General features: G+C 43.3%; 1 protein-coding gene, 2 non-coding genes and 1 pseudogene across 6 annotated transcripts in view; 2 read left to right on the forward strand and 2 right to left on the reverse strand.

Annotated features, from left to right (window-relative positions):
* Nucleotides 1–1,997: 1,997 nt before the first annotated feature.
* LOC133245231 (probable ribosome biogenesis protein RLP24) lies at nt 1,998–12,048 on the reverse strand (annotated as a pseudogene).
* On the forward strand, nt 2,622–2,733 carry LOC133245424 (U6 spliceosomal RNA). Its single transcript, XR_009735686.1, has one exon. It is a non-coding gene; the product is annotated as a U6 spliceosomal RNA (small nuclear RNA).
* Nucleotides 10,511–10,582, reverse strand: TRNAA-UGC (transfer RNA alanine (anticodon UGC)). The gene has a single exon. It is a non-coding gene; the product is annotated as a tRNA-Ala (tRNA).
* Nucleotides 12,049–17,407: 5,359 nt separating the features above from the next.
* Nucleotides 17,408–24,541, forward strand: part of RHBDL2 (rhomboid like 2) — a 58,361-nt gene continuing 51,227 nt past the window's right edge. For 2 of the 4 annotated variants that reach the window (XM_061412445.1, XM_061412447.1), the window contains exon 1: nt 17,408–17,660. The gene's annotated coding sequence lies outside the window, so the exon portion shown is untranslated. The remainder of the gene's footprint in view (nt 17,661–24,541) is intronic. The other 2 variants (XM_061412443.1, XM_061412446.1) reach the window with 1 other exon arrangement.

Below are 24,541 nucleotides of genomic sequence, written 5' to 3' on the forward strand. Positions count from 1 at the left end.
TTCAAGAAAATTAGACATACCAAGGGAACATTTCATATGAAGATGGGCACAATAAAAGACAGAAACAGTATGGACCTAACAGAAGCAGAAGATATTAAGAAGAGATGGCAAGAACACACAGAAGAACTATACAAAAAAGATCTTAATGACCCAGATAACCACAATGGTGTGATCATCACTCACCTAGAGTCAGACATCCTGGAATATGAAGTCAAGTGGGCCTTAGGAAGCATCACTATGAACATAGCTAGTGGAGGTGATGGAATTCCAGTTGAGCTATTTCAAACCCTAAAAGATGATGCTGTGAAAGTGCTGCACTCAATATGCCAGCAAATTTGGAGAACTCAGCAGTGGCCACAGGACTGGAAAAGGTCAGTTTTCATTCCAATCCCAAAGAAAGGCAATGCCAAAGAATGTTCAAACTACCACACAATTGGACTCATCTCACACACTAGCAAAGTAATGCCCAAAATTCTCCAAGCCAGGCTTCAACAGTATGTGAACTGTGAACTTCCAGATGTTCAAGCTGGATTTAGGAAAGGCAGAGGAACTGGATATCAAATTGCCAACATCTGTTGTATCATAGAAAAAGCAAGAGAATTCCAGAAAAATGTCTACTTCACTGACTATGCTAAAGCCTTTGACTGTGTGGACCACAATAAACTGTGGAAAATTCTGAAAGAGATGGGAATACCAGACCATCTTACCTGCCTCCTGAGAAATCTGTATGCAGGTCAGGAAGCAACAGTTAGAACTGGACATGGAAAAAGAGACTGGTTCCAAATTGGGAAAGGAGTACATCAAGGCTGTATATTGTCACCTTGCATATTTAACTTACATGCAGAGTACATCATGTGAAATGCCGGGCTGGATGAAGCACAAGGTGGAATCAAGATTGCCAGGAGAAATGTCGATAACCTCAAATATGCAGATGATACCACCCTTTTGGCAGAAAGTGAAGAGGAACTAAAGAGCTTCTTGATGAAAGTGAAAGAGGAGAGTGAAAAAATTGGCTTAAAACTCAACATTCAAAAAACTAAAATCATGGCATCAGGTCCCATCACGTCAAGGCAAATAGATGGGTAACAATGGAATCAGTGACAGACTTTATTTTGGGGGTTCCAAAATCACTGCTGATGATGACTGCAGTCATGAAATTAAAAGATGCTTCCTCTTTGAAAGAAAAGCTATGACCAACCTAGACAGCATATTAAAAAGCAGAGACATTACTTTGCCAACAAAGGTCCATCTAGTCAAAGCTATGGTTTTTCCAGTAGTCATGTATGGATGTCGGGGTTGGACCATAAAGAAGGTTAAGCGCCGAAGAATTGATGCTTTGAACTGTGGTGTTGGAGAAGATGCTTGAGAGTCCCTTGGACTGCAAGGAGATCCAACCAGTCAATCCTAAAGGAAATCAGTCCTGAATATTCATTGCAAGGAGTGATGTTGAAGATGAAGCTCCAATACTTTGGCCACCTGATGCGAAGAACTGACTCATTGAAAAAGACCCTGATACTGGGAAAGATTGAGGGCAGGAGGAGAAGGGGATGACAGAGGATGAGATGGTTGGATGGCATCACTGACTCAATGGATATGAGCTTGGGTAAGCTCCGGGAGTTGGTGATGGACAGGGAGGCCTGGCGTACTGCCGACCATGGGGTCGCAGAGTCGGACACGACTGAGCGACTGAACTGGACTGAACTACATAAATGCTGTCTACTGCCATCAACCAAATGGCATGGCCATTTTGTGTCCACAGTTCACTTCTGTATTTACAAACATAATTTTCATGAATTACAAAGTGTATCTCTCAGTGAAGGTTTAATATTGAGATGCATCCATACTACCTGCTGTCCCACAGATAACGCTGTAGGAGAGAAGTACTTTCATCCATTTCTGAGTGATCTTATGTGAAAAAATCAATAATTTAGAAGTTCTATGCCTCCATAGGAGATTTCCAGATTCACTTAAAGAAATGGTTTCAAGCAGTAAGAGTTTTAAGAAACATCTTCCATGTCAACATCCTGTTGTAAATTCTGTACCTTTTTGTTTTCCTGCTACTTTCCTTCACCTGAAAGAAGGGCCCAGATAAGATGGATGCTTGGCTTGACTGCTTTAATGTTCTGAACTTTACATAGTTTTTTATTTTTCTTCAACTTGTTCATTATAAATTTAGCTTGGCATTTCTGTTTGATCTCTTCAACTCTCTTTATCACATCAGTGGTTTTATTCCATAGCTCTCCCTGTTATTTGACAGTGAGATCTATGGAATACGTTTTTCAAATTCAAGTGAATTACCGCTGTGAGTTCTATATAGTTGCTATCCGGAACGCTTTAGTCTGTCTGATCTTGCGAGGATTTCATTCTTTTTTAAGTATTTATAACACTTGGTTTTACAGAATCTGAACACCTTTGGAAACAAACATGATGCTGTGGCCTGGGCAAACAGGGCTGAACAGAAATAACACTTCTCAGTCTGCTTGTTGAACTCGCATGGGGATGTGCAGGCTTAAGATGAAATGACATAGCCCTGCCACAGAAAGTGCTTCTCCAAGACAGACTAAATTTCAAGTTCATTTAGCTGACATGAAATCTGTGGAATTCAGGTAAATAGGTAGGTGATGCTCGCTTTGGCGGTATATATACTAAAATGGGAACAATACAGAGAAGATTAGCATGGCCTGAATGATGCTCAGTGATGACACAAAAATTCATGAAGTGTTCCATATTAAAAAAAAAAAAAGAAACATTGCATTAGTCAGAACAGTCTAAATGTTCTGCAACAAAATGGTCCTTAGTTCTTTACTTACTTTGAAATATTTAAGCAAATGATCTAAATGAGAAAATACTATAAAGCCTCTTCCAGAAAAGTTTATAGAAATCTTTTTAATTGACCTTGATTTATACTTGTTTTTTTTCCCCTTAAACACACAAGCACAGAGTCTCCTATAAGAAAGGACTATTAGGCTTAATTTGCTTGAGGACACTGAGATGTTAATAGAGCTTCCCAGGTGGCATTAGTGGTAAAGAACCCACCTGCCAATGCAAGAGAGGTAAGAGACATGGGTTCAATCCCTGGGTTAGGTAGATCCCCTGGAGAAGTGCATGGCAACCCACTCCAGTATTCTTGCCTGGAGAATCCTATGGACAGAGGAGCCTGGCTGGCTATAGTCCTTAGGGTCGCAGAGAGTTGGACATGACTGAAGCGACTTAGCATGCATGCCCTCACTGAGATATTGATAAACTTTGAATTCCTAAGTATCTTCTACTATATTCCATTTTGCATGTAACTTTCATCTTATCAGTCTAGGAAAAGTCTTTTTTTTGTTTTGTTTTAGTTTTTGACTCTTCAACCACAAACCTAGAGAACATGGTTCACTTAAAGAATGAAATGTAGAATAGATGGAATCCATTTTTGCTTATAAATAATCTGATAGAAAATGAGGACAGAGCCATCTTTCAAGGTGTAATCAAGACAGAACTTCAAGGAATCCTGGAGCAATAGTAACTTGCCAAGAAAATTCAAGACACTTTCATTAACTCTCAATATTCTTTATTCTTTAGTCCCATTCAATTGTATGTACATATTATTTTCCAGATTATTATGTCATAGACTGAGGTGAGAGGGAAATATTTGTTTTCAATATAGTCCAACAACTTTGGTAGCTAGGCTCCAAGATGGTACCCAATAATCCTCTCCTTTTGATATTTATTTATTTTTTATTTAAAAAATGTTACAACCAAAAGGTATTAAACACCCCAAGTGTCCATCAATTGATATATGGATAAAATATAGTAATTCTATACAAGGGAATATTTTTTCAGAAAAAAAAATTTCCCAGTTTTATTGAGAGCTGATTGACATGTAATACTGTGCAAGCTTAAGGGATATAACTTGATAATTTGGTATGCCTATATATTGCAAGGGCTTCCCTCATAGCTCAGTTGTTAAAGAATCTGCCTGCAATGCAGGAAACCTTGGTTCGATTCCCGAGTTGTGAAGATCCCCTGGAGAAGGAAACGGCAATCTACTCTAGTATTCTTGCCTGGAGAATCCCACAGGCAGAGGAGCCTGGCAGGCTACAGTCCATGGGGTTACAAGAGTTGGACATGACTTAGCAACTAAACCACCACCATATATTGCAAAATGATTGTCACAATAATTTTGTTAATAATTTAGTTAACACCTCTTAAACTACGTAATTACTTTTTGTGCATGTATGGGAGGTGGGAATATTTAAGATTTACTCTGGCCTTGTGATATTCATTCTCTTGTGTTCTTCCCTTCCACATTTAATAAAGACTGACTTGTGAGATCTTTAGAATTCTCCCAAAGTGATAGTATGAACCTCCTGAGTGTAGGTCATAAAGTAGGTCTTCCGCTTTAGTCTCTTGGGAAACTTGCTTTTGAGGAACAAGTCACTATTTTATGAAGATTCTAAGTAACTCTGGGAGATACTCACATGGAAAGGAACTGAGGCCTCCTACCAACAGCTGACAGCAACTTTCCCATTTGGAAGCAGATCCCTAACCCCAGTCAAACTTTCAGACGACTACAACTCTAGTTGACATCTCAATTGCAACCTCATGAAAGATTCTGAACTTCCCTGCCAAATTGCTCCTGCATTCCTGATCCACAGGAACTGTGAGATGTAATAGTTTATTGTTGTTGTATGCCACTAAATTTGGGGGTAATTTGTTATATAGCAATAGATAATTAATATACTCTCCATTTTCAAGAATAATGACAGAAACCCTCAGGAAAGCAAGGACCTCAGGCTGACAACCATAAGGAACTGAACTCTGCCGACATTCAGTGAACTTCAGATGAGATTGTATCCCTTTTGGACACCTTGATTGTGTCCCACTTCAACACTGTGAGATACTGAGCAGATGACTCAGCTAACCTGTAGCCATACTCCTTACTCACGGGAACTGTGAGATAATAAATTTGTGTTGTTCTAAAAAAGAAGAGTAATGGTAATCAGGGGAGCCTAGCCGTAATGTGGTCTGTAACAGTATAACAAAATTGCCATCTCCAAATTTATCCCCAAAGATGTATTAAAAAATAGTGCATTTATTTTGTAAGTAAATTTGGGAAAAAATATCCTATTTAGTCCATAAAACTATTCCAAGAAGGCATTGCTAGTTGAGGGGAACTATTTAGCAGATATTATGGAAAATGTCACAGGAAAGAGGTCTGACAAGCTTGGGAAGTACTAGGTGAAGCAAAGTTGAACAGACTTCTCTGTTTGATACCGGACTTCTTAGAGCCTCATGATGCTGACATGCACTGTGACTCTTCAAGGGAGGATTATAATATGAAACACTTCCTTTGTTTAATTAACTAAGAAACCCCTTTTTTGGGACTCATCTAATGAGACTAAAATTTGTGGAATATACTTGGGACACTGGCCAAAGAGAAATGACCCATACCGTACAATCTCCCTATTATCAATATTGTCATTCAGAACCTTCTGAGATAACTGTGTCTGCTTCAAGTATATAGAACAAATAGAAGTTTAAATTTTTTCCTGTATAATCTACATTAGAAAATAATCTGATAAAAAATGCATATAAAACCAAATCACGTGGCTGTAGAGTTGAAATTAACACAACATTGTAAATTAACAGTACTTCAATTTGTAAAGAAAGCTTTAAATTTTATAAAACTGCAAAACATGGCAATAGAAAAATGAAATCATAGAAGTCTGCAAAGAAAATGGAGATATTATGAACAGCCTGGGCTTCTGTGGTGGCTCAGACGGTAAAGAATTTGCCTGCAATGGGGAGACCTGGGTTCAGTCTCTGGGTTGGGAAGATCCCTTGAAGAAGAGAATGGCTACCCACTCCAGTATTCTTGTGTGGAGAATTCCATGGACAGAAGAACCTGTAAAATGTCTTTTGCTGGGCAAAGACAGTCTCTTCAATAAATGGTGCTGGGAAAACTGGACAGCTACATGTAAAGCAATGAAATTAGAATACTTCCTAACACCATACACAAATATAAACTAAAAATGGATTAAAGACCTAAATGTAGGACCAGAAACTATGAAACTCTTAGAGGAAAACATAGGCAGAACACTTGATGACATAAATCAAAGCGAGATCCTCTATGACCCATCTCCTAGCGTAACGGAAATAAAAGCAAAAGGAAACAAGTGGGACCTGATTAAACTTAAAAGCTTTTGCACAGCACACGAAACTATAAGCAAGGTGAAAAGACAATCCTCAGAATGGGAGATAATAATAGCAAATGAAACAACTGACAAAGGATTAATTTCCAAAATATACAAGCAGCTCATACAACTCAATACCAGAAAAACAAACAACCCAATCAAAAAGTGGGGAAAAGATCTAAACAGACATTTCTCCAAAGAAGACATACGGATGGCTAACAAACACATGAAAAGATGCTCAATGTCGCTCATTAGTAAAAAAATGCAAATCAAAACTACAATGAGATATCACCTCACACGGATCAGAATGGCCCTCATCAAAAAGTCTACAAACAATAAATGCTGGAGAGGGTGTGGAGAAAAGGGAACCCTCTTGCAGTGTTGGTGGGAATGGAAATTGATACAGCCACTATGAAGACGGTATGGAGATTCCTTAAAACCTAGAAATAAAACCACCATATGACCCAGCAATCCCACTCCTACTCATATAACCTGAGGAAACCAAATTGAAAGAGACACATGTATCCTATTGTGCACTGCAGCACTATTTACGATAGCTAGAACATGGAAGCAACCTAGATGTCCACTGACAGAGGATGAATGGATAAAGAAGTTGTGGTACATATACACAATGTAACAATACTCAGCCATAAAAATAAACACATTTGAGTCAGTTCTAATGAGTTGGATGAGGAAAATCCCATGGATGAAGGAGCCTAGTAGGCTGCAGTCCATGGGGTTGCTGAGGGTCGGACACGACTGAGCGACTTTGCTTTCACTTTTAACTTTCACGCATTGGAGAAGGAAATGGCAACCCACTCCAGTGTTCTCGCCTTGAGAATCCCAGGGACGGGGGAGCCTGGTGGGCTACCGTCTATGGGGTCTCACAGAGTCAGACACGACTGAAGTGACTTAGCAGCAGCAGACCCTATTATACAGAGTGAAGTGAGTCAGAAAGAGAAAGATAAAGATCATTTTCTAATGCATATATACAGAATCTAGAAAAATGGTACTGAAAAATGTATTTACAGGGCAACAATGGAGAAATAGACACAGAGAAGGGACTTATCAACATGGGGAGAGAGGGGAAGAGAGGGAGGAGAGATGTATGGAAAGAGTAACATGGAAACTTACATAACCATGTGTAAAATAGATAGTCAACAGGAATTTGCTGTATGGCTCAGGAAACTCAAATAGGGGCTCTGTATCAACCTAGAGGGGTGGGTTGGGGAGGGAGATGGGAGGGAGGTTCAAAAGGGAGGGGATATATGTACACCTATGGCTTTATTTTTCTGGGCTCCAAAATCACTGCAGATGGTGACTGCAGCCATGAAATTAAAAGACGCTTACTCCTTGGAAGGAAAGTTATGACCAACCTAGATAGCATATTCAAAAGAAGAGACATGACTTTGCCAACAAAGGTTCATCTAGTCAAGGCTATGGTTTTTCCTGTGGTCATGTATGGATGTGAGAGTTGGACTGTGAAGAAAGCTGAGCGCCGAAGAATTGATGCTTTTGAAGTGTGGTGTTGGAGAAGACTCTTGAGAGTCCCTTGGACTGCAAGGAGATCCAACCAGTCCATTCTAAAGGAGATCAGCCCTGGGATTTCTTTGGAAGGAATGATGCTAAAGCTGAACCTCCAGTACTTTGGCCACCTCATGTGAAGAGTTGACTCATTGGAAAAGACTCTGATGCTGGGAGGGATTGGGGGCAGGAGGAGAAGGGGACGACAGAGGATGAGATGGCTGGATGGCATCACTGACTCGATGGACGTGAGTCTGAGTGAACTCCGGGAGTTGGTGATGGACAGGGAGGCCTGGTGTGCTGCGATTCATGGGGTCGCAAAGAGTCGGACACGACTGAGCGACTGATCTGATCTGATCTGATGGCTGATTCATGTTGAGGTTTGACAGAAAACAGCAAAATTTGTAAAGCAATTATCCTTCAATAAAAAATAAATAAATTAAAAAAATGTATTTTGCCCATTTTTCTGTTTGGTTGCTTTTCGTTTCATTCTCTTTGATAAAAAGCCATTCATTTTAAAGTGGCTAAATTCATCAATCTTCTCCTTAACGCTATGCATTTATTTACATCTTTAAGAAATTCTTCTTAGCCAAAGTTCTTAAAGACATTTTGCTATATTTTCCTCCAAAGGTTTGGACTTTTTGCCCTATTTGTTTCAGTTCTTTGTATATTTGGAATTTAATTTAAAAATGCTTTTATTTTATTTGTTTGGCTGTAGCAGGTTTTCGTGGCGGCATGTAGAATCTTTAGCTGCACTTGCAGCATGTAGGATCTAGTTCTCTGACCAGAGGTGGAACCTGAGTCCCCTGCAATGAGAGCATGGAGTTTTAGCCAGTGGACCATGATGGAGGCCCTGAAAAAATGTTTTGAATATTTTCACTGTTTCTAGTAGTAAGCTCCTAATGGTCCTTGAAGGTCCTTGCCACTTAATATTCACACCCTTGAGTAGTTTCCTCCCTCAGTGAATCAGGGTTGGTTTCTATGATGGTAGTAGTGATGCTGTGTGACTTTGAGACTAGATTATAACAGGCATTGTGGCTTCAACCTCAGTACGTTGGGATGTTTGCTCTGGGGTAAATCAGCCACTAGGCTGTGTGAACCCAATCAGCCCTGTGAGGAAATCCACAAGGAAAGGAATGGAGGCCTCCTGCTAACAGGATGTACCAAGTTGCCAACAAGATGACTGAGACACTTAAAGTACATCCTCCAGCCCCAGTCAAGCCTTCAGACGACTGCAGCCTCATTAGAGATTCTGAGGACCATTCAACAAAGCTGCTTTTGAAATTGAATGTAAGAGATAACAAATGCTTGCTGCTAAAACTGAATCATTAAGTTTTGGGGCAATTACTTATATAGCAATAGGTCATTAATACACTATTTAAATATATTATTTCTCTATAAGTACTACTTTCGCTGCATGCCAAAAAATTTGACCTGTAATATTTTAGTTTCAAGTATTTTTTTTTTACTTTTTAAATTGAAGTATAGTTGATTTACAATGGTATGATCTATTTTCTAGTTTCCATGATGATTTCTTCCTTGACCATCAATCATTTGAAAATATGTTTTTTAAATTTCCAGATTTTTAAATTTATCTTTTTGGTATTCTTCTTACATATTTTATTATTCTGATAAAATACACATAATGTGAAATTTGCCATTTGAAGCAATTGTAAATATATGATTCAGTGGTATTGGTTATATTCACCATGTTATAAAACCATCACCAAAAAACTAAGATCATGGCATCTGGTCCCATCACTTCATGGCAAATAGAAGGGGAAAAAGTGGAAGCCGTGACAGATTTTCTTTTCCTAGGCTCCGAAATCACTGTGGACGTTGATTGCAGCCATGAAATTAAAAGATGCTTGCTCCTTGGAAGGAAACCTATGACAAACCTAAACAGACTATTAAAAAGCAGACATCACTTTTCCTACAAAGGTCTGTCTAGCCAAAGCTATGGTTTTTCCAGTAGTCATGTACAGATGTGAGAGTTGAACCATAAAGAAGGCTAAGCACAGAAGAATTGATGCGTTTGAATTGTGGTGCTGGAGAAGAGTCTTAAGAGTCTCTTGGACTGCAAGGAAATCAAATCAGTCAATCCTAAAGAAATCAACCCTGAATATTCATTAGAAGGCCTGATGCTGAAGGTAAAGCTCCAATACTTTGGCCACCTGATGCACAGAGCTGACTCGTTAGAAAAGATCCTGATGCTGGGAAAGACTGAAGGCAAGAGGAGAAGGTGGAGGCAAAGGATGGGATGGTTAGATAGCATCACTGACTCAATGGACATGAGTTTGAGCAAACTCCAGGAGATAGTGGAGGACAGGGAAGCCTGGTGTGCTGCAGTCCATGGGGTCGCAGAGCTGGACTTGACTTAGTGACTGAACAACAAAACATCAAGAACAAAGAGAAGACTTAAAAAGTAATGAGAATCCACTGAGTTGTACACTTAAAGATGGTTAAAATGGTAAATACTATGTTACGTATATTTTATCAAAAAAAATTCTGAGAAGTTTAACTAAGGTCAGCAGTTCTAAATTAAAACCTATATAACTTGCAGGCATGTGTGTGTATGTGTGTGTGCACGTACATACTCAGTCATGTCCAACTCCTTGTGACCCCATGGACTGTAGCCTGCCAGGCTCCTCTGCTGATGGAATTTTCCAGACAAGAATAATGGAATGGGTTGCTATTTCCTACTCCAGAGGATCTTCCTGAGCCAAGAGATCAAACCTGCATCTTGTGCATCCTCTGCACTAGCAGGCAGATTCTTTACCACTGAGCCAGGTGGGAAGCCCAAAATATGGAGATGCCGGGGATTGAACCCGGGGCCTCATACATGCAAAGCATGTGCTCTACCACTGAGCTACATCCCCTGACAAACTTTAGTACGGTGAATTTCAATACAGTGATTACAGCCAGGAATCATGCTGCATATACCAATCCTTCCAGTTACCCTATTGTTGGTTTTTCTGGCAGTCAAGGGTTCCTAAATTTCTCTAGTGAAATTAAACAAAGGAAAATATCCAGGATTTTTAGACTCTATTGTTACTTGCCTAGACTTTCAGTCATTGCTATTTGATTTTTCTTGGTTTACTTTTAATTCCCTCTAATTTATTTCAACAAATTAAACATAATTAAACTATAGTTTATAGTTCAAAATAGCAGTATCTTGGGACTTTCCTGGTGGTCCAGTGGTTAAGAATCCAACTTGCAATGCTGGGGACACGGGTTCAATCCTTGGTCTAGAAAGATCCCACATGGCACGGGACCCCACCCACAGCCCACTGAATCCTGTGTATCCCAGCTACTGAGCCTAAGCCCCAGAGCCTGGGGGGCTGCAACTACTGAAGCCCAAGCGTCTCGAGTCCATGTTTTACAACAAGAGAAACCACTGCAATGAGAGGCCCAGGCACCACAAGGGAGAGTAGACCCCACTCACTGCAACTAGAGAAAGCCCATGTGCAGCAATGGAGACTCAATGCAGCCAAAAAATTTTTTTAATTAAAAAAAAAAAACATATTTCTGATCTTTATGGGTATGTTCCTCTAGCTGGTTGTTTCCGCTTATAGGGATTTGTTTCTTCGAGCAGTCAGAGGCTTTTTAAAAAAATTGTGAGTCATGTTGAAACTTTGTGGGAAATATTTGAGGCCTGAGTTTAATCATATTCTTCAAGAGGAAGTTTGGGTTTGCTTCTCCCAGCTGTCTCTCTGCCCTGCCAACCCAGAAACACTCTAAATTTTCATCTTGGAGTGTTTGGTTCATACAGATAAGGAGAGTATGTCCCAAGGTAAACACGTATAAGTGGAGGCATGGGATAGAGAATTCTCAGGAGAGACGGTTTTGTGTTTATTTTTCACTCTTCTCTGATCCAAGTGAAGATAGGCCTGCATCTCCACTCCCACTTTCCCAGTTTTTATTTTCAGTTTGCTCACTGTCCGCCGAGGCTATTAGTGGCTTGGGTGCTGGAGAGGCTCAGCCTCGCCCTCTGACTTTATTTTCTGCTCTCTTTAGACCCAAGGTGGGCTTCCCTCTAGCTCAGCTGGTAAAGAGTCTACCTGCAATGCAGGAGACCCCGGTTTGATTCTTGGGTAGGGAAGAATCCCCTGGAGAAGGGATAGGCTACCCACTTCAGTTTTCTTGGGTTTCTCTGGTGGCTCAGATGGTAAAGAATCCACTTATAATTTGGGAGACCTGGGTTCGATCCCTGGGTTGCAAAGATCCCATGGAGGAGGGCCTGGCAAACCTACTCCAGTATTCTGGTTTGGAGAATTCATCACAGTCCATGGGGTTGCAAAGAGTCAGACGTGACTGAGTAACTTTTACTTTTCCTTACCTCCATGGTTCATGAAAACACAGATGCTGGGTCACTAGGAATCTGTATATGGCACTGGTTCAAATATGAGTCTCACACTTGCTTACTCCTGTTTTCTCCTAGAGACGCCTCACATTCCGGTCAAGGTCAGTCATGCATTTACAAGATTTTCTTTTCATTTTATCTAGTTTCTTTTGTTTGCTTTGTTTTTGCCTTTTTTTTTGAAGTGAAGTGAAGTGAAGTGAAAGTCCTCAGTTATGTCCGACTCTTTGTGACCCCATGGACTCTACAGTTCATGGAATTCTCCAAGCCAGAATACTGGAGTGGGTAGCCGTTCCCTTCTCCAGGGGATTTTCCCAACCCAGGGATCGTACCCAGGTATCCCGCACTGCAGGCGGATTCTTTATCAGCTCCTCTGTATTAGATTTTCTGTACTTTTTCATAGATGAGTATCTTTTTAACAATTTATTTTTCCTTTAGACATAGAATGCTAAAACCCATAAGGAAAGATCACTTATTGGGAGACTTCTCTTTGCAGTTCATCTAACCTGTTTAGGTGGAGGAGGAAATGGCAACCCACCCCAGTATTCTTGCCTGGAGAATCCCATGGACACAGGAGCCTGGCAGGCTGCAGCCGATGGGGTCCCAAAGAGTCGAGTGACTAACACACACTCACTCACACACACACACACACACACACACAACCTGCTATCGGGAAACATGCTATCGGGAACCTGGAGGAATACAATGAGTAGCTTGTTGCAGCCTCAATTATACCACTTCTTGTTAGAGCCCGACACCCTGGCCTTAGAGTTGTCCAGGTGGTCACTCTTCATACCTTCAGTGACTCACCTGTACTTTTACCAATTGCTATGGATCAGACAAGGAGCTTGGTAGTCAGAAGCCACAGAGACATGTCCTGACACCTGCTGGTGGCTGAGGGAGTCTTCACCTCAGAAAGGTGGGAACCTCATTTTTGTTGCCCAGTTTGAAAGTTCAGCCTTCATTGTTTCCTACTTTGTGTCAGATTTGGGGCATAATTGCATGGATACAAAGATGAAACAGTGAAGGTTACTGTTCTTGAAGAGCTCATCATCTCTTTAGCAGGGAAAGAGAAAGACATGCATCCAGGTATTTACATTGTGGTAGGTGTTATGGTGTGTGTGAGAAAATAGAACATATGCACGGGTCTCTGCAGCCAGTTCCTGGCTCAGCTGCTGAAACCCTTGTAGTTTCTTAATAGATAAGAGCATCTTTCTTTTTAATGGGGCAACTTTGAGTGGGCTCCTGGATGGGGGCTGGTCACCAGAAAGACCAAGCCATGATTAGAAGCTTGGAATTTTCAGCCCTGCCTCCACCCTCACTTCTCTAGTGAGGGTAGAAGGGTTGGAAATGGGAGTTAATAATTGATCACGCCTATACAAGTAAGCCTCTGTAAAATGCCAATAGCATGGGCTTCTGAGAGCTTTCATGCTGGTGAAACAGCCGTATACTGGGAAGGTATGCCCCCTAACTCCATAGAAACAGAAGCTCCTGCTCTTGGGACCCTCCCAGACCTCGCCCTGTATGTCTTCACCTGCCTCTTCATCTGTATCCTTTATCATATAATTTTTTAACAGACTGGTAAATGTGTTTCTGAGTTCTGTGATCCACTGTAGCAAGTTACTCAAATTTGAGTACAGGAATGTGGGAACTTCCAATTTGTAACCAAGTTGTTTAGAAGTCTTGGGTAACCTGTTATTTGGGACTGGCATCTGAAGTGGGGACAGTCTCATGGGACTGAGCCCTTCATCTGTGTGATGTGACACTCTTTTCAGGGCAATCGTGTCAGAACAGAGTTAACTGTAGGACACTCAGCTGGGGTCACAGAGAATTGCTTAGTGGTCACACATTTGGTGACCAGAAGTGTCAGAAGTTGTGTGGCAAGTTCAGAGTGCCATGGAAAAGACTCGTTAACTGTGCATTTCTTCGTAAGGAACTCTCTGTAGCTCCCAGGCTTACTTCTTTTAGTTACAGCTATAAGCAGAGACAAAGTAGAGTCTCCCTTCCCCTATGGCCATTTTTAGGAAAAGGAAACAAATTGGCCCAGCCTGAGTCAAATGTCCTCTTTCTGAGGACATTGAAAAACCAATGAAACAAATTCTGGGCACAGATTACATATACGACAGCCAAAGTTTTGAGGGATGAATGAGGAGGAGCTGGGTGTGGTGAGCTGGAAAGATGCGTGGCCCTTGCCTTCCTATAGCACCCAAACCCAAATCAGTCCAATCATCCTGCTATGTTCTTTGCCAGAGCAGCAAAGCCCAGTCCTAAACGCTGGGCTGCCTGGGAATTCCCAGGCAAAAGATCTAGATCTCATGATGTTGGTTGGATGAGGAGGGATGGTGCTGGGTATGCTACTTTACAAAGAAGAAGCCTGGTTCACTGATCTAGAGGGCCATCATATTTATATACAATGGAATACTACTCAGCCATAAAAAAGAATGAAATAATGTTGTTGGTAGCAACATGGATGGAGCTAGAGATTAACATACTAAGTGAAGTAAGTCAGAAATAGACAAATACCATAGGATATCACTTACATATGGAATATAAAGTATGACACAAATAAACTTCTTTGCAGGACAGAAACAGACTTAAAGATATAGAGAGCAGACTTGTTGCCAAGGGGGAGGGAATGGGGGAGGATGGATTGAGAGTTTGGGATTAGCAGATGCAAATTATTATATACAGAATGGATAAAGAAGGCCCTACTGTATAACACAGGGATATTCAGTATCTTCTGATAAGCCATAATGGAAAAGAATATGAAAAAGAATGTATGTGTGTGTGTGTGTGTGTGTATATATATATAATATATATATTATATATATATAATCACTTTGATGTATAGCAGAAATTACCACAAATTGTAAATTAACTATACTTCAATAAAATAAATTTTAAAAAGGGAAATGAGTATGATTTTGGTGAATTCACCACAGTGCAGGGCCAGGCTCTGAATTTTGCAGATTTAGAAACATTTGTCAATGTTTCAGAACTGACATGATTTGTAGGCACTGATTCATATGAATGGGGTTTCAACAGCATCCAATACACAAATCCTAAATGAGAATTTATTAATTTACAAAATGTATTTAAAGGCATATCAGTCTTCCCCAGGTCTGTTTTTCAAATACTGTTTTGAACCCCAACTAATTGCTGAACCCCAACTAATTGCTGAACCCAGTGCTGGGTGCTGGGGACACAGAGATAAATTAAATACAGGCTTTGGTCTCTGAGAGCTCCCTAACTTATGTGTGTGTTGGGTGTGACCAGACACGTTCCTTCTCTGAAATCACATAGCTTGAGAAACCAAGTCACAGTCAGGAAGCAGCTTGTTGAGGGTGAGACAAGAACAAGGGAGGTTGGTTGGAGGCTGGACTGCTCAATGGTGTCTCTGACAGCCTGGGTCCTGCTTTACTTGGTGGGGAGAACTGGATCCTGGAGTCGAGTTGGCACAGCCACTGTTCCCGTGCAGTTCTGCAACCCAGCACTGCCACTGCTGGCCTCAGATGCTCTTCGCACTTTCATGGCTGCCCACAGTCCCTTAAAGCAGGACCTTTTCTCTGTAGACAGCTCCCATCTTACGGAACATCTCCCCTAGATCTGGGAGCTGAACGGTGTTGGTGGCATTCCCCATGAGTCTCATCCATTTCCCATTGATCTCACCATCACGTCACTTAGGACAGGAGCTGCCCTGAGGGCCCCTCAACCTTGCCTCCTTGTTAATCTGTGTTCTTTTTATTTAAGGGCGCAGGCTCCAGAGTGCACGTGCTCAGTAGTTACAGCACCCAGGCTTGGGATCTTTGTTTCCTGACCCTGGATCAAACGCACGTCCCCTGCATTGGAAGAAGGATTCTTAACCACTGGACCACCAGGGAAGTCTCCACGTATGTGTGTTGTTCTGATTGGACTCTCCATACTCCTCTGTGAGCCTCTACATTACTTTGGTCAAGTTTCTCTCCTCTCAATAGTTTTTTCAAACATTTGACAATTCCTTGCAATCTTCCATCCAACCTTTATCCCTCTAACTCCTAACAGGTGACTGTGCCCCCTACTTTAGTTAGGAAATAGGGCTGGGGTGCTACTCCCTTAAGCTCCGGAGGAAAGGCTCAGCGATCCATCTTTAGTGCTTTAGGGCATCTCCCAGGTACAGCTGCTACCTCTGTACCACTCCTAAATATCTTTTTTCCAGCTGTTTGGTTCCCTTGTGTGAGATAATAGAAAAAATATATATATATATATTGGTCTCTGTCCCAGGTTCCTGGTTTAGAGAGAGCGCCTAAAAGTCTTGTAATTTCCCAAGTGATAAGAGCGCTGCCAGCATCTTTTTGTTCTAATATTTGGTTTTTGACTCTGTCCCTGACACAAGGCTCTTAAAACACTTGTAAAACTTCTCAGTCCAGATAAGAGCACAATGAACATCTTTTGTTTTAATGAGGCCACTCTGGGTGAGCTCCTGAATGGGAGTTCGTCACTAGAAAGACCAAGCCAGGCAGTATTAGAAGATTGAAATTTTCTATAGTCTGACAGGATAGAGGGGCTGGACATGGAGTTAATAATTGATCATGCCTATGTGAGGAGGTCTCCATAAAATCCCAACATTAGGAGTTCAGGGACTTTCCAGGTTGGTAAACGCATCCACCTACGGGTAGGGTGTTGCATCCCAGCTCCACAAGGACAGACACTCCTGTGCTTGGTAACCATCCAGACCTCACCCTAGATCTCAGGAAGGGAACACAGGAACCTCTGATGTGTAGCTAAGTTGGACGAAAGTTATGGGTGACCTGGGGACCTACTTCTTGCAATTGGCTTCTAAAGTGGGCAGCAGTTTGAGCCCTTCACCTGGGGCATCTGACATTCACTTCAGGTAGATTGTGTCAGAACTGAGTTAAACTGGAGGACACCCAGCTGCTATTGCAGAATTGTTTGGGGTGGGTTAAACCCACACACCTGGTGTCAGAAGTGTTGGATGGTATTCCTATGTGAGTAAAGAAGAAACACAGGAGGGAAGACTGTTTTTTTCTTAGACCCCCTTCGCCCCTCCATCCATTCTCTATCTGGCTCTGTCTTGCTCTGGGTCTTGGGGCGCCGACCCCTGTGGGATGCATCAATAAGCTCTCTTGCTCTCCAGCATCTTTTTGACAAGGAATCAGGAAATAAGAAGGTGGGAAAAGAAGGGAGTCCTCTGGCTGAGGTCTCTCCAGAGAGCTGAGAACAGAGCAAGAGACCTGGGAGGGTAGGACTAGGAAGAGGATTGGAGTTCAGGGCCAGGGCCAAGGAGAAAGAGCAAAGGGGCGGTCACGGGCTCGCTGGCACAAACCCAGACAGGCGGAGCGGAAGGGCTCATTCATCCAGGGCCAGCCCAGGGCTGAGGTTGCCGAGCTGGCTGGCCCGGCCCAGGCCCTCTTAGGGCTGGGAGGGAATTTCCTCGGGCTCCCTCCCCCAGGGCTGGGCGAGCGGGAAACTGTGCGGAGGATTTTAATTTGAGGAGCTACCTAGGAGTGTCTGGCAGGGCGGGAACTTCAGGATACCTGAGGCAGCCCCTTGGCAGGGAGCAGCCTGTCCTGCCTGGGACGCACCTTGGCCTCCCCCAGGTAAGCTGCCGGCTCTGGTGAGGGCGGTGGGAGCCGTCGACCGGGTCCCTCTGTCGGGCGGGTCGGGGGTGGGGAGCGCCCGAGGCCCAGGGCCGACCGAGGAGTGCTCCCTTAGCAACCTCCTTCCGGAGGAGGCTTCAGGAGTGTCCGCTCCTGCCACTTTCATTTTAAAAGTTGGCAGCAGGTTGGGCCAGGAGTCAGGGGGCTGTCTCTGACTCACCCCTCTCCCCGATGGTGGGAGGACCAGGTAATGCCGTTGCCCCTCTGAGCCCTGGTCAATCTCTCGCCTTCTTTCTCCCCCTTCATCCTGTTCTCCTCAGTAACCTGTCCCCAACTCCAGTCCCACATTTCTCTCCTCCCTCCAACTGAGCCAGATCCTAGTCCTCCCTAGACCTCTGCCCCGGGAGACCACAGCCAGGGCCGGACAGTCTCTGGCTGCTTCCTGCCCAGCAAGTCTCCGAGGTTGTTTCCTCCTTCCTGGTATGGGTGTCTGAAGGATTCTGTTCACTCCTGAATATGTTACTTTTTATTCTTTATTCATGAGTCTCCGTGGGGGGTGGGGGGATAGGGTGGGGCAGGGGTGAAGTTAGGCGTGGGACACACAGTTTCGCTCTTCCTGGGAATAAGAGAACTGAAATTTATTTCACAAATGTATGGTGATCATCTGTAAGCAGGTGGCCAGCGTGGCAGAGTGGAAACATTTTGGAGTCTTAGGCATTTGGATTGCTATCCCACCTCTTCCTGAAGGTCAGTTTCCTTAGCTCTAAATAGTATTGTTATAAAGAGGACATGAGATGTTGTTTTGTTGTTGGGACTCCATGGACATGAGATGATGCATATCAAACACCAAGCCCAGTGCCGGGCACACAGTAAGGCCGGCTCCAGAAACACCTGTGCTTCTTTGGCCCGCTTCCTGCCATGACCCACCCTAACTGCCACCCTCCCCTCTCTATCTTGTAAACATGTAGCAGACACCCTCGGCCTTGAAAGCACTTGGGCCGACCTGTAAACACTGAGCTGGGAGTGAAGGGGCAGGTGGTGAAGGGAGGGGCTGAATAGGGAAAGCGCCTCCTGCCATTTGAGGTTAGAACAGCAATCAGGGCTGGGACCTCTAGCTGGAAGGAAAGGAAGGCTCTCCCGCTGTGTTTCTGAATTTGCATACTTAGAGTCAGTGATGGGAACCGTCAGTTCCTACCACCAACTTTGCCTGGCCTCAGATTCAGTTCAGTTCAGTTCAGTCACTCAGTCGTGTCCAGCTCTTTGCGACCCCATGAATCGCAGCACGCCAGGCCTCCCTGTCCATAACCAACTCCCGGAGTTCACCCAGACTCACGACCATCGAGTCAGTGATACCATCTAGACATCTCATCCTCTGTCGCCCCCTTCTCCTCCTGCCCCCAATCCCTCCCAGCATCAGAGTCTTTTCCAATGAGTCAACTCTTCACATGAGGTGGCCAAAGTACTGGAGTTTCAGCTTTAGCATCATTCCTTCCAAAGAAATCCCAGGGCTGATCTCCTTCAGGATGGACTGGTTGGATCTCCTTGCAGTCCAAGGGACTCTCAAGAGTCTTTTCCAACACCACACTTCAAAAGCATCAATTCTTCAGCGCTCAGCCTTCTTCACAGTCCAACTCTCACATCTATACATGACCATAGGAAAAACCGTAGCCTTGACTAGACGGACCTTTGTTGGCAAAGTAATGTCTCTGCTTTTGAATATGCTATCTAGGTTGGTCATAACTTTCCTTCCAAGGAGTAAGTGTCCTTTAATTTCATGGCTGCAATCACCATCTGCAGTGATTTTGGAGCCCAAAAAAATAAAGTCTGACACTGTTTCCACTGTTTCCCCATCTATTTCCCATGAAGTGATGGGACCAGATGCCATGATCTTTGTTTTCTGAATGTTGAGCTTTAAGCCAACTTTTTCACTCTCCTCTTTCACTTTCATCAAGAGGCTTTTGAGTTCCTCTTCACTTTCTGCCATAAAGGTGGTGTCATCTGCATATCTGAGGTTATTGATATTTCTCCAGGCAATCTTGATTCCAGCTTGTGTTTCTTCCAGTCCAGCGTTTCTCATGATGTACTCTGCATAGAAGTTAAATAAGCAGGGTGACAATATACAGCCTTGACGTACTCCTTTTCCTATTTGGAACCAGTCTGTTGTTCCATGTCCAGTTCTAACTGTTGCTTCCTGACCTGCATACAGATTTCTCAAGAGACAGATCAGGTGGTCTGGTATTCCCTTCTCTTTCAGAATTTTCCACAGTTTATTGTGATCCACACAATCAAAGGCTTTGGCATAGTCAATAAAGCAGAAATAGATGTTTTTCTGGAACTCTCTTGCTTTTTCCATGATCCAGTGGATGTTGGCAATTTGATCTCTGGTTCCTCTGCCTTTTCTAAAACCAGCTTGACCATCAGGAAGTTCACGGTTTACATATTGCTGAAGCCTGGCTTGGAGAATTTTGAGCATTACTTTACTAGCGTGTTGAGATGAATGCAATTGTGCGGTAGTTTGAGCATTCTTTGGTATTGCCTTTCTTTGGGATTGGAATGAAAACTGACCTTTTCCAGTCCTGTGGCCACTGCTGAGTTCTCCAAATTTGCTGGCATATTGAGTGCAGCACTTTCACAGCATCATCTTTCAGGATTTGAAATAGCTCAACTGGAATTCCATCACCTCCACTAGCTTTGTTCGTAGTGATGCTTTCTAAGGCCCACTTGACTTCACATTCCAGGATGTCTGGCTCTAGGTCAGTGATCACACCATCGTGATTATCTGGGTCGTAAAGATCTTTTTTGTGCAGTTCTTCTGTGTATTCTTGCCACCTCTTCTTAATATCTTCTGCTTCTGTTAGGTCCATACCATTTCTCTCCTTTATTGAGCCCATCTTTGAATGAAATGTTCCCTTGGCCGCAGGTTACAGCCTTTTAAATGCGTAATCTAATTTAATCATAACCCTATTATATTTTCCTCAGCCCCGTTTTACATTTGAGAACACGAAGATACAAACAGACAAAGGGATTTCCCTACGGTCACATGGCTAATAATAAGTAGTGGATCCAGAATTCAAATCTAGGTCAGACTCTGGATTCCACACTTTGTTCAAATCCTTATTGTCCTTCAAATTTCTGTGTATCAGAAAGAACAAAAGGCCATCAGCCTTCTCCCAGCTTCCTAGACACTGGCTTCTCACTTGCCGTACATCAGTACATCTCCTGCTCTGGGCTGCTTCATCCAAGTGGGAAAGAACCCAGTCCTTCCCTGATTTGTTCATTCAGTCACCCATTCATACTTCATTCATTCAGTCGTGTGCTCCGTTGGTCCTATGTATATGTTCACAGCTTATAGTGAGCACCCTGTATGTTCCTGATACAGAAATGTTGGAGGAATCTTTCTTAAGTTAATTCAACAAACATAATCTGATTCGTTCTGTGGGTTCCCTAATAGGGATTCAAAGATGAATAAAATAGGTCTTCCCTGGTGACTCAGTGGTAAAGAATACGCCTGCCAATGCAGGATACACGGGTTCAATTCCTGATCTGGGAAGATCCCACATGCTGTGGAGCAGCCACAGTTATTGAGCCTATGCTCTAGAGCCCACGAGCTGAAAGTACTGAAGCCCACTCGCCCTAAATCCCATGCTTTACAGCAGGAGAAGCCACCGCAGTGAGAAGCCTGCACAGCACAACTAGAGAACAGCCCATGCAGCAACGAAGACCCAGCACAGCCAAACGTGAATAAAGAAATAACTTTAAAAGATGAATAAAACAAGTTCTATCTTCAGGGCTTTCACAGCCTTGTGGAGGAGACAGTGATAATACAAAGAAGACAGTGGTACCCTAAGGGGCATTTAATTCTTCCACGTCTGCTTTATTCGTTACTGTATCCCTTGCTTAGCACAATGGCAGGTGCCTAGTAGAGCCTTAATAAGGCTTTGCAGAGGAAATGTTAGGACAGAGTCTTGGAGGGGGTGTTAGGACTTGGCCAGGAGAACACACTGGGGAGGGAAGATGTTCTAACAGAGAGAGATGCTCATGAAAAGGCCTAGTGCAGGGTGGGAGCTAGAATTGCTAGGCGCTCAGTAAGACCAAAACTAGTGGTTACCAGTGGGGAGAGAGAAAGGGATGGGGCAGGATAGGAGTGGGAGACTGAGAGGTTCAGGCTACTATGTGTAAAATAAACAAGCTACAAGGATATCTTATATAGCACAAGGAAAATGGCCAATATTTTATAACAGCTTTAAATGGAGTATAACCTATAAAAATTTTGAATTACTATGTTGTACACCTGAAACTAACATAGTACCACAAGTCAACTATACCTCAGTAAAAAATTAATTAGAGGTAACAAGGAAGAAAAGAATGAAGGCGGATTCTCTTACAGACAGAAGATTATTCTGGTTTAGCTGGTCGATTTGACAGTGAGGACTGGTTTTGACAATTGGATTATATGGCAGACATTTTTCATAAACTGAGCAAGCTAAATCTGTAGCTCCAAGGTTTAGAGGAAGACATATCTAAAGCATGTCTCTAATAAAGACTATGCTAGAAAGTTCTATCTTGCAACTGATTTTAATTTGTGAGAAATAATTTATTGTTGACTTAAAAATGTATGAGAGTAACATAGCTTGTCCGAAATTCTTATGGGGCTACATGAGCAACAAATGTGAACACTGCAGGTGTGTGGCACACACAACATCATTGTCCAGGGCATCACAGTGGGGACTGATCAGGTGGGGTGAAGTGGCTCGTCTGGAGATAAGCAGGGGGCAGAACTGGAGCAAGAACCAGGGTTTCCCGAGTGTAACAATTCAGTGTTCTTTCCAAATTTCCCCCTTCTTTCTTCTTCTACTCACTTAGTGGTTTATTCAGCAAACAGTAAGCACCATTAGATAGGATAAAAAAGAAAATTTCCTACTTCCCTGGAGCTTATATTCTAGTAGAAAGAGACAGACAACAGATAAACACACCAGATTTTTATTTTTACATATTTATTTGACTACATCAAATCTTAGGCCGCGAAAGGAGAAGAGAGTGGTAGAGGATGAGATGGTTAGATAGCATTACCAACGGACATGAATGTGAGTAAACGCCGGGAAATAGTGAAAGACAGAGAAACCTGGCTTGCATGCTCCAGTCCATGGGGCTGCAAAGAGCCGGACACAACTTAGCGATTGAAAACAACAGCAGCAACACTGAGTCTTAGTTGTCATACCGGAGATCGTTTTGTGGCACGCGGGATCAATACTGACTGTGGCATGTGAGCTTCAGTTTGTTGCACACGTGGGCTCCAGAGCTCTGGCTCAGTAGCTGCAGTGTGTGGGCTCTGTAGTTGTGGCATACGGGCTTAGTTGCCCTGTGGCGCGTGGAGTCTTTGCTTATAGCCCAGTCAGTAAAGAATCTGCCTGCAATGCAGTAGACCCGGGTTCGATTCCTGGGTCGGGAAGATCCCCTGGAGAAGGAAATGGCAATCCACTCTAGTATTCTTGCCTGGAAAATCCCATGGACAGAGGAGCCTGGTGGGCGGAAGTCCAGGGAGTTGCAAGAGTTGGACACGACTTAGTGACTAAACCAACCAACCAACCAATGTGGAACCTTAGTTCTCTGCCCAGGGCTTGAATCCATGTACCCTGCATTGGAAGGTAGATTTTTAACCACTAGACCACCAGGGAAATTCCCAAACCAGGTATTTTTAGATAGTTAAGTGCTGAAAGTGAGTTAGAAGGGGGATGTGATAGAGTATATGGGGTGGGCAGAGGTTGGGCTGCCACTACAGAGAGGCCAGAAAAAGAGCTAGCCTTGAGTATATGTGCTGGGGTTTGGGGGGTGGGGGCTGGGGAGGAGAAAGGGTTAGGTGGGGGGAACAGCAAGTGCAAAAACCCTGAGACAGGAGAGAGCTTGAGTCAGAAAGAAGCCCCTGTAGTTGCAGCACAGAGATGTGGGGAGAGTAGTAGGAGGTTAAAAGAAGGCTGGAGCTAGGTGGTGCAGGATTTACCAGCCATGCCAAGGATCCTGTATTTACCTTGAAGACAATGGGAAACTCTGAAGGGTTTTATTTCTTTGTGTATTTTGGCTGTGCTGGGTCTTTGTTGCTGTGCGTGGGCTTTCTTTAGTTGCAGTGAGCAGGGGCTGCTCTCTAGCTGCTTTGTGGGGACTTCTCATTGAGGTGGCTTCTCTTGTTGCAGAGCATGGACTCTAGTGCGTGGGCTTCAGTAGAAGCCACACAGGGCTCAGTAGTTGTGACACATAGGCCCAGTTGCTCCAGGGCATGAGAGATGCTCCCAGACCAAGGATTGAACAGTGTCCCCTGCATTGCAAGGTGGACTCCTAACCACTGGACCACCAGGAAAGCCCCCCACTAAAGGATTTTAAGCAGACAGTTGATTGTGTTTTGTTTTGGAAGGGGGGCAGGAATGGAAACAGAGATGGAGATTAACTGAGAGGCCCTTTCAGGTGAGACAGCTGCTGTCTACTCTGCTGAGGGGGTGTGAAGGTGAATGGTGTTAAAGGGAAGGCAGAATGGTGTGGAATGTCATGTTGTCCTCTGGCTCTGATGAGGGGCGCTGGTAACTATTGCTATATAACAAATCACTCCTCAGAGCTCATTCTTCTTATATGATGTCACATCTCAAAGAGGGGACATTCCAAGAGGAACAGAAGTAGGGCTGCAGATCTCGGCAGGCCTGGCCTTGGAGGTATCTGGCACTACTTCTGCCTCATGCTATCAGTCAAAATTAGTCACAGGTCTGGCCCAGATTCAAGGTGGGGAAACAAAACCACCTTTTAGTGGAGAAACAGCAAGTAATATGCTCCATCTTTAATCTACTACACTGGGCTTCTGGAAACGGAATAACCACAACTGCCCTGATGAGACTGAC

Source organism: Bos javanicus, chromosome 3 (assembly GCF_032452875.1).
Source record: "Bos javanicus breed banteng chromosome 3, ARS-OSU_banteng_1.0, whole genome shotgun sequence".
Taxonomy (NCBI): domain Eukaryota; kingdom Metazoa; phylum Chordata; class Mammalia; order Artiodactyla; family Bovidae; genus Bos; species Bos javanicus.